The following is an 11756-nucleotide window of genomic DNA, read 5'->3' on the forward strand; positions in this document are numbered from 1 at the left end:
ATCTTGGCCAAGGGGAAATGCTCACTAACAGGAATGTAAGCAATATTTGAGAGAAAGAAGCTTTCTGTGTGTACGGAACATTGATGGGATGTTTTATTTCAGCTCATGAAACATGGGACCAACACTTTACATGTTGAGTTTATATTTTTGTTTAGTATAGTTTGGATATTAGCATAATGATGTGATGTTATTCTAACCACAATGTGATAAGGAATCATATACTGATGTGTAATAATGACCATAAACCACAATGTGGTAAGGAATCATATACTGATCTATAATAATGACTATTACGAATGACCATGTTTACAACATATTGCAACATATTGCGATTTAAAAATATATCCTATTTTTATTACCAATGTCAGTACTGATTTGAAATAAAGTAGAATTCTGCACCATAATGTATTAATGGGATCATGTTGAAAGCGTATTTTGTTTTGTAAAAGAATCAATAACTGCCATCTCTTCATGGTCTGTTTTTGACTAATAATTAGCTCCCCTGACATTTTAAATAGTTGTGCCTAAATGTTTGTGAGGTAGAATGTATTTATTTTAAATCAGGTTTTAAGTGTTTTAGCTGTCAATGTTTTGATATTTAATTATGATTTTAACTGCAGTTTTAAAATAAATCTTCTACTTTGAAACCATTTTACCTCAGTGCTTTTGTTTACCTTTAAAATGTGAAGCCTTTTAAGTGGTGGGCCAGTTCTTCCACATGCTAATCAGAACGCTTCAGCGATGGGTTGTATGGTGGCACATTTTGGGGAATATTCAGAGGTGGACACTTTCCGTGGGAATTAACGGGAATATATGCAAAATGAATATTAATACCATTTAAATGTAGAGGCTTTTTGCATTGGATATATTTACCATATGGAGACAGAAACATTTACCTTATCATAAGTGGACATACAGTAATTGCAAATGATTAAATCCTTCCAATAGAAAAAAAAATTTAGTTACGAATTGAACATTAATTCAATGAGTTGACTCTTCACATGGGATGATTTCATTGAACAACAAAAGAAAGGGAATATTGAATGACCCCCAATGATCCATCGCATCTCCCAAATACATTTTCAACATACATCTGTAAAATAGAAACTAAAGCTTTGGTTGTCTTCCTCTCAGGCTTCCACGTCTTCTCCCTGGACCTCCTCAATGTCCACCTCTTGAACATCAGACTCTGAGGCCTCATCTTCACTGTCACTTTCCAACCTTGTTGAGGATGGCTTGTTGTCAAGCTCAAAAAGCCTAAAATTTGCCTGAATGGCCACCAATTTTTCCACCCTTGTATTGGTCAGCCTGTTGCGTGCTTTGGTTTGTGTGTGTGTGTTCCCAAACAAGGACCAGTTGCACTCTGAGGCGGCTGATGTTGGTGGGATATGGAGGATGATGGAGGCAACAGGGGAAACAGCCTCAGATCCACAAAGCTCCTTCCACTAGGTGGTTGATTAGATATGTTGGCACGACTGCAATATTACATCTCCATCCCAAAGCCCATGCTTGGAAGTGTACTTCGCCAGACTGCTAAGAACCTTGCCCTCATCCAGGCCAAGGTGGCGAGACATGGTAGTGATGACACCATAGGCCTTGTTGATCTCTGCACCAGACAGGATGCTCTTGCCAGCGTACTTGGGATCCAACATGTACGCTGCGGTGTGTATGGGCTTCAGGCAGAAGTCTTCACGCTTTTTGATGTATTTCAGAACTGCAGTTTCCTCTGCTTGGAGCAACAGTGAAGTGTAATGAAGTGGGCAATATGGATTTATTATCTCACATCTGCAAGCAGAGTTTGAACATCAGACAGGATGGCGTTGTCTCCCTCAATCCGTGAAATGGCTACTGCTATAGGTTTCAGGAGTTTCAGACTGCTTACCACTCTCTCCCAAAATATATAATCCAGGAGTATCCTCTTGATGGGGCTGTCCATATCGACAGACTGTGATATGGCCATTTCCTGGAGAGACTCCTTCCCCTCCAGGAGACTGTCAAACATGACGACAACACCACCCCAATGGGTGTTGCTGGGCAGCTTCAATGTGATGCTCTTATTCTTCTTATTTTGCTTGGTTTGCTGCTATAACTTAATAACCCTTCACATACCTTACCATTTCATTGGCTCTCTTGGCATCCATTGTTTTCAGTATTTATACATTTGCAAAAAATTCTAAAAATGTGTTTTTGCTTGTCATTATGGAGTATTGTGTGTAGACGGATGAGGAAAAAAAATATGTAATTCATTTTAGAACAAATACCATTATAATGTCTCTGACCTGTTGGGGAATAATCAGAATTAGTTGGGTAACATAGATGTTTTATATTCATTATATGCTTGTGAGTTACTTCTCATCAGAATGTCTAATTTTGGATAATACTGTTGGCGGGTTGCAGTTATCTGTTCTCTGTCATGGGGTAAGTTACTTGGGCCGCAGAGAGGGGAGGGGTCAAGCTTGTCTTCATATGTAAACATATCTTTTAAACCAATTATCTCTTGGCTCCACAATGTCTGTGTGCCAGTCACTGTGTCTCTGTGTAACTCTGACTTGTGTGTGGTTTGCTCTCATGATTTGGTAAATACAGGAAATTTCCACTACAGACCTCTGCTGCTGTTAAATACCATTATAATGTCTCTGACCTCTGCTGCTGCTGTTAAATACCATTATAATGTCTCTGACCTCTACTGCTGTTAAATACCATTATAATGTCTCTGACCTCTACTGCTGTTAAATACCATTATAATGTCTCTGACCTCTACTGCTGCTGTTAAATACCATTATAATGTCTCTGACCTCAACTGCTGCTGTTAAATACCATTATAATGTCTCTGACCTCTGCTGCTGCTGTTAAATACCATTATAATGTCTCTGACCTCTACTGCTGCTGTTAAATACCATTATAATGTCTCTGACCTCTACTGCTGCTGTTAAATACCGTTATAATGTCTCTGACCTCTACTGCTGCTGTTAAATACCATTATAATGTCTCTGACCTCTACTGCTGTTAAATACCATTATAATGTCTCTGACCTCTGCTGCTGCTGTTAAATACCATTATAATGTCTCTGACCTCTGCTGCTGCTGTTAAATACCATTATAATGTCTCTGACCTCTACTGCTGTTAAATACCATTATAATGTCTCTGACCTCTACTGCTGCTGTTAAATACCATTATAATGTCTCTGACCTCTACTGCTGCTGTTAAATACCATTATAATGTCTCTGACCTCTACTGCTGTTAAATACCATTATAATGTCTCTGACCTCTACTGCTGCTGTTAAATACCATTATAATGTCTCTGACCTCTACTGCTGTTAAATACCATTATAATGTCTCTGACCTCTGCTGCTGCTGTTAAATACCATTATAATGTCTCTGACCTCTGCTGCTGCTGTTAAATACCATTATAATGTCTCTGACCTCTACTGCTGTTAAATACCATTATAATGTCTCTGACCTCTGCTGCTGCTGTTAAATACCATTATAATGTCTCTGACCTCTGCTGCTGCTGTTAAATACCATTATAATGTCTCTGACCTCTGCTGCTGCTGTTAAATACCATTATAATGTCTCTGACCTCTACTGCTGCTGTTAAATACCATTATAATGTCTCTGACCTCTGCTGCTGCTGTTCAATACCATTATAATGTCTCTGACCTCTACTGCTGTTAAATACCATTATAATGTCTCTGACCTCTGCTGCTGCTGTTAAATACCATTATAATGTCTCTGACCTCTACTGCTGTTAAATACCATTATAATGTCTCTGACCTCTGCTGCTGCTGTTAAATACCATTATAATGTCTCTGACCTCTACTGCTGTTAAATACCATTATAATGTCTCTGACCTCTACTGCTGTTAAATACCATTATAATGTCTCTGACCTCTACTGCTGTTAAATACCATTATAATGTCTCTGACCTCTACTGCTGTTAAATACCATTATAATGTCTCTGACCTCTGCTGCTGCTGTTAAATACCATTATATGGTCTCTGACCTCTGCTGCTGCTGTTAAATACCATTATAATGTCTCTGACCTCTGCTGCTGCTGTTAAATACCATTATAATGTCTCTGACCTCTGCTGCTGTTAAATACCATTATAATGTCTCTGACCTCTACTGCTGCTGTTAAATACCATTATAATGTCTCTGACCTCTACTGCTGTTAAATACCATTATAATGTCTCTGACCTCTACTGCTGCTGTTAAATACCATTATAATGTCTCTGACCTCTGCTGCTGCTGTTAAATACCATTATAATGTCTCTGACCTCTGCTGCTGCTGTTAAATACCATTATAATGTCTCTGACCTCTACTGCTGTTAAATACCATTATAATGTCTCTGACCTCTGCTGCTGCTGTTAAATACCATTATAATGTCTCTGACCTCTGCTGCTGTTAAATACCATTATAATGTCTCTGACCTCTACTGCTGCTGTTAAATACCATTATAATGTCTCTGACCTCTGCTGCTGCTGCTTTAAATACCATTATAATGTCTCTGATCTCTACTGCTGTTAAATACCATTATAATGTCTCTGACCTCTGCTGCTGCTGTTAAATACCATTATAATGTCTCTGACCTCTACTGCTGTTAAATACCATTATAATGTCTCTGACCTCCACTGCTGTTAAATACCATTATAATGTCTCTGACCTCTGCTGCTGCTGTTAAATACCATTATAATGTATCTGACCTCTGCTGCTGTTAAATACCATTATAATGTCTCTGACCTCTGCTGCTGCTGTTAAATACCATTATAATGTCTCTGACCTCTACTGCTGCTGTTAAATACCATTATAATGTCTCTGACCTCTACTGCTGTTAAATACCATTATAATGTCTCTGACCTCTACTGCTGTTAAATACCATTATAATGTCTCTGACCTCTACTGCTGCTGTTAAATACCATTATAATGTCTCTGACCTCTACTGCTGCTGTTAAATACCATTATAATGTCTCTGACCTCTGCTGCTGTTAAATACCATTATAATGTCTCTGACCTCTGCTGCTGTTAAATACCATTATAATGTCTCTGACCTCTGCTGCTGTTAAATACCATTATAATGTCTCTGACCTCTACTGCTGTTAAATACCATTATAATGTCTCTGACCTCTACTGCTGTTAAATACCATTATAATGTCTCTGACCTCTACTGCTGTTAAATACCATTATAATGTCTCTGACCTCTACTGCTGTTAAATACCATTATAATGTCTCTGACCTCTGCTGCTGCTGTTAAATACCATTATAATGTATCTGACCTCTACTGCTGCTGTTAAATACCATTATAATGTCTCTGACCTCTGCTGCTGCTGTTAAATACCATTATAATGTCTCTGACCTCTGCTGCTGCTGTTAAATACCATTATAATGTCTCTGACCTCTACTGCTGTTAAATACCATTATAATGTCTCTGACCTCTACTGCTGCTGTTAAATACCATTATAATGTCTCTGACCTCTACTGCTGTTAAATACCATTATAATGTCTCTGACCTCTACTGCTGTTAAATACCATTATAATGTCTCTGACCTCTACTGCTGTTAAATACCATTATAATGTCTCTGACCTCTACTGCTGCTGTTAAATACCATTATAATGTCTCTGACCTCTACTGCTGTTAAATACCATTATAATGTCTCTGACCTCTACTGCTGCTGTTAAATACCATTATAATGTCTCTGACCTCTGCTGCTGCTGTTAAATACCATTATAATGTCTCTGACCTCTGCTGCTGCTGTTAAATACCATTATAATGTCTCTGACCTCTACTGCTGCTGTTAAATACCATTATAATGTCTCTGACCTCTACTGCTGTTAAATGCCATTATAATGTCTCTGACCTCTGCTGCTGCTGTTAAATACCATTATAATGTCTCTGACCTCTTCTGCTGTTAAATACCATTATAATGTCTCTGACCTCTGCTGCTGCTGTTAAATACCATTATAATGTCTCTGACCTCTGCTGCTGCTGTTAAATACCATTATAATGTCTCTGACCTCTGCTGCTGCTGTTAAATACCATTATAATGTCTCTGACCTCCGCTGCTGCTGTTAAATACCATTATAATGTCTCTGACCTCTGCTGCTGTTAAATACCATTATAATGTCTCTGACCTCTGCTGCTGCTGTTAAATACCATTATAATGTCTCTGACCTCTGCTGCTGTTATATACCATTATAATGTCTCTGACCTCTGCTGCTGCTGTTAAATACCATTATAATGTCTCTGACCTCTGCTGCTGCTGTTAAATACCATTATAATGTCTCTGACATCTGCTGCTGCTGTTAAATACCATTATAATGTCTCTGACCTCTGCTGCTGTTAAATACCATTATAATGTCTCTGACCTCTACTGCTGTTAAATACCATTATAATGTCTCTGACCTCTGCTGCTGCTGTTAAATACCATTATAATGTATCTGACCTCTGCTGCTGCTGTTAAATACCATTATAATGTCTCTGACCTCTACTGCTGTTAAATACCATTATAATGTCTCTGACCTCTGCTGCTGCTGTTAAATACCATTATAATGTCTCTGACCTCTACTGCTGTTAAATACCATTATAATGTCTCTGACCTCTACTGCTGTTAAATACCATTATAATGTCTCTGACCTCTACTGCTGCTGTTAAATACCATTATAATGTATCTGACCTCTACTGCTGCTGTTAAATACCATTATAATGTCTCTGACCTCTGCTGCTGCTGTTAAATACCATTATAATGTCTCTGACCTCTGCTGCTGCTGTTAAATACCATTATAATGTCTCTGACCTCTACTGCTGTTAAATACCATTATAATGTCTCTGACCTCTGCTGCTGCTGTTAAATACCATTATAATGTCTCTGACCTCTACTGCTGCTGTTAAATACCATTATAATGTCTCTGACCTCTACTGCTGCTGTTAAATACCATTATAATGTATCTGACCTCTACTGCTGCTGTTAAATACCATTATAATGTCTCTGACCTCTGCTGCTGCTGTTAAATACCATTATAATGTCTCTGACCTCTACTGCTGCTGTTAAATACCATTATAATGTCTCTGACCTCTACTGCTGTTAAATACCATTATAATGTCTCTGACCTCTGCTGCTGTTAAATACCATTATAATGTCTCTGACATCTGCTGCTGCTGTTAAATACCATTATAATGTCTCTGACCTCTACTGCTGTTAAATACCATTATAATGTATCTGACCTCCACTGCTGTTAAATACCATTATAATGTCTCTGACCTCTACTGCTGCTGTTAAATACCATTATAATGTCTCTGACCTCTGCTGCTGCTGTTAAATACCATTATAATGTCTCTGACCTCTACTGCTGCTGTTAAATACCATTATAATGTATCTGACCTCTACTGCTGCTGTTAAATACCATTATAATGTCTCTGACCTCTGCTGCTGTTAAATACCATTATAATGTCTCTGACCTCTGCTGCTGCTGTTAAATACCATTATAATGTCTCTGACCTCTACTGCTGCTGTTAAATACCATTATAATGTCTCTGACCTCTGCTGCTGCTGTTAAATACCATTATAATGTATCTGACCTCTACTGCTGCTGTTAAATACCATTATAATGTCTCTGACCTCTACTGCTGTTAAATACCATTATAATGTCTCTGACCTCTGCTGCTGCTGTTAAATACCATTATAATGTCTCTGACCTCTGCTGCTGCTGTTAAATACCATTATAATGTCTCTGACCTCTACTGCTGCTGTTAAATACCATTATAATGTCTCTGACATCTGCTGCTGCTGTTAAATACCATTATAATGTCTCTGACCTCTGCTGCTGTTAAATACCATTATAATGTCTCTGACCTCTACTGCTGCTGTTAAATACCATTATAATGTCTCTGACCTCTACTGCTGCTGTTAAATACCATTATAATGTCTCTGACCTCTACTGCTGCTGTTAAATACCATTATAATGTCTCTGACCTCTACTGCTGCTGTTAAATACCATTATAATGTCTCTGACCTCTACTGCTGCTGTTAAATACCATTATAATGTCTCTGACCTCTGCTGCTGTTAAATACCATTATAATGTCTCTGACCTCTACTGCTGCTGTTAAATACCATTATAATGTCTCTGACCTCTACTGCTGCTGTTAAATACCATTATAATGTCTCTGACCTCTACTGCTGCTGTTAAATACCATTATAATGTCTCTGACCTCTACTGCTGCTGTTAAATACCATTATAATGTCTCTGACCTCTACTGCTGTTAAATACCATTATAATGTCTCTGACCTCTGCTGCTGCTGCTGTTAAATACCATTATAATGTCTCTGACCTCTACTGCTGCTGTTAAATACCGTTATAATGTATCTGACCTCTACTGCTGTTAAATACCATTATAATGTATCTGACCTCTGCTGCTGTTAAATACCATTATAATGTCTCTGACCTCTACTGCTGTTAAATACCATTATAATGTCTCTGACCTCTGCTGCTGCTGTTAAATACCATTATAATGTCTCTGACCTCTACTGCTGTTAAATACCATTATAATGTCTCTGACCTCTACTGCTGCTGTTAAATACCATTATAATGTCTCTGACCTCTACTGCTGCTGTTAAATACCATTATAATGTCTCTGACCTCTACTGCTGTTAAATACCATTATAATGTCTCTGACCTCTGCTGCTGCTGTTAAATACCATTATATGGTCTCTGACCTCTGCTGCTGCTGTTAAATACCATTATAATGTCTCTGACCTCTGCTGCTGCTGTTAAATACCATTATAATGTCTCTGACCTCTACTGCTGCTGTTAAATACCATTATAATGTCTCTGACCTCTGCTGCTGCTGTTAAATACCATTATAATGTCTCTGACCTCTACTGCTGCTGTTAAATACCATTATAATGTCTCTGACATCTGCTGCTGTTAAATACCATTATAATGTCTCTGACCTCTGCTGCTGTTAAATACCATTATAATGTCTCTGACCTCTACTGCTGCTGTTAAATACCATTATAATGTCTCTGACCTCTACTGCTGCTGTTAAATACCAATACCCTTAAATACCAATACCCTATCAGACAGAGGGAGGGTTGACACCATGTGTTAATCCTAACCCTATCAGACGGAGGGAGGGTTGACACCATGTGACACCAATCCTAACCATAACAGCAGAACCAAAGCTACTCGTTTCTACACTCTAACCCAGGCGTGGGAAACTCCAGTCCTCTGGGTTCCTGATTGGTGTCACTCTTTGTCTCCATCCTAAGCAAATACAGGTGACTCATCAAATGGCATTCTAACCTGAAGTTCATGACTAGGTGAATATTGGAGTCAGGTGTGTTAGCTGGGGCTGGGGAAAAACTATGACACCAATCAGGCCCCCGAGGACTGGAGTTACCTTCCCCTACTCTACCCTCAAACGTGACCCACATAGAGGACTTACCAGCAGCAGCAAACCTGCCCCCAGAGCACTTACCAGCAGCAAACCTGCCCCTGAGCACTTACCAGCAGCTAACCTGCCCCTGAGCACTTACCAGCAGCAAACCTGCCCCAGAGCACTTACCAGCAGCAAACCTGCCCCAGAGCACTTACCAGCAGCAAACCTGCCCCAGAGCACTTACCAGCAGCAAACCTGCCCCAGAGCACTTACCAGCAGCAAACCTGCCCCAGAGCACTTACCAGCAGCAGCAAACCTGCCCCCAGAGCACTTACCAGCAGCAAACCTGCCCCAGAGCACTTACCAGCAGCTAACCTGCCCCTGAGCACTTACCAGCAGCAAACCTGCCCCAGAGCACTTACCAGCAGCAAACCTGCCCCAGAGCACTTACCAGCAGCAAACCTGCCCCAGAGCACTTACCAGCAGCAGCAAACCTGCCCCAGAGCACTTACCAGCAGCACACCTGCCCCAGAGCACTTACCAGCAGCAGCAAACCTGCCCCAGAGCACTTACCAGCAGCAAACCTGCCCCAGAGCACTTAACAGCAGGCAGCAAACCTTTACTGTAATGACAACCATACTGGCCTCACCTTTAACGCTCACTGCAAAAACTATCGGGAACAAACCACTAAAAACATACAACAAATTAGACCAGTTTTTCTGTTTAAATATACACTCTTAGAAAACAGGGTTCCAAAGGGGTTATTTGGCTCTCCTTTGGGGACAGCTGAAGAACCCTTTTAGGTTCTAGATAGCAAATGAGAAAACGAAACCTTAGTCCACATATTTTTTTCTGACGAAGGCGCTTCTATGTGGTTTCCATATGAGACTGATGCTGACGCATTTCTGCAGAGAGACACTTTGTGTGTGTGTGTGTGTGTGTGTGTGTGTGTGTGTGTGTGTGTGTGTGTGTGTGTGTGTGTGTGTGTGTGTGTGTGTGTATATTATTGTACTGCACCAACAGGAGTCAGAGATATTCTGAGGAAATAGCTAAATCGGTGTGAAGATAATCTCTGAACGTGCATCAGGGCATCAGTGAAACAGTCATAACATAACTCTAACCACCATGCATTCACACTGACTCTGCTTAACTACCAGGCAATTCATCAAGGCTTTCTAGCTGAGAGCATCAGCTGAAGATGAGAAGGCTCTGACTCATCCAGAGTACAGGGTAAAGGTTAGCGTCAGCGTACTGAGGCCTGTTGTCACAGGAGAATGTATCTGCATCCCAAATGGCAACGCATTCCCTATATAGAGCACTACTTTTGAACAGAGTCGTGTGGGCCTGGTCAAAAGTAGTGCACTAAAGTCGGGAATATGATTCCATTTGAAGAGAGGCACGCATCTGGAGAGTCCACACCAAGACACCAAGCCATTCTACTACTCTATCTACATCTGTAGTGTCCATATTAACACACCAAACCATACTACTACTGTAGCTACATCTGGAGAGTCCACATTAACACACCAAACCATACTACTACTGTACTGTATTTACATCTGGAGAGTCCATAGTTCTACTGTACTGTATCTACATCTGGAGAGTCCATAGTTCTACTGTACTGTATCTACATCTGGAGAGTCCATAGTTCTACTGTACTGTATCTACATCTGGAGAGTCCATAGTTCTACTGTACTGTATCTACATCTGGAGAGTCCATAGTTCTACTGTACTGTAACTACATCTGGAGAGTCCATAGTTCTACTGTACTGTATCTACATCTGGAGAGTCCATAGTTCTACTGTACTGTATCTACATCTGGAGAGTCCATAGTTCTACTGTACTGTAGCTACATCTGGAGAGTCCATAGTTCTACTGTACTGTATCTACATCTGGAGAGTCCATAGTTCTACTGTACTGTATCTACATCTGGAGAGTCCACATTAACACACCAAACCATACTACTACTGTACTGTATCTACATCTGGAGAGTCCATACTACTACTGTACTGTATCTACATCTGGAGAGTCCATAGTTCTACTGTACTGTATCTACATCTGGAGAGTCCATAGTTCTACTGTACTGTATCTTTATAATCACTAGAATTCCAAAAAGGAATAGGAAGTAAAATTGTTGTAAAAACTCAAATCGAATTTAAAACACAGGACACTAATATACTTACAGGACATTGAAATATGCAACAGGAAATGGTAATATATTTACAGGACATCTTAATATATTTACAGGAGACAGTAATATACTTACAGGAGATGGAAATATACTTACAGGATATGGTAATATGCGGGAGATGTAATATACAGGAGACGGTAACATACTTACAGGAGATGTTATTATATGTACCAAACTACTTCTATGATCGC

The sequence above is a fragment of the Oncorhynchus clarkii genome, chromosome 17, assembly GCF_045791955.1.
Source record: "Oncorhynchus clarkii lewisi isolate Uvic-CL-2024 chromosome 17, UVic_Ocla_1.0, whole genome shotgun sequence".
NCBI lineage: Eukaryota > Metazoa > Chordata > Actinopteri > Salmoniformes > Salmonidae > Oncorhynchus > Oncorhynchus clarkii.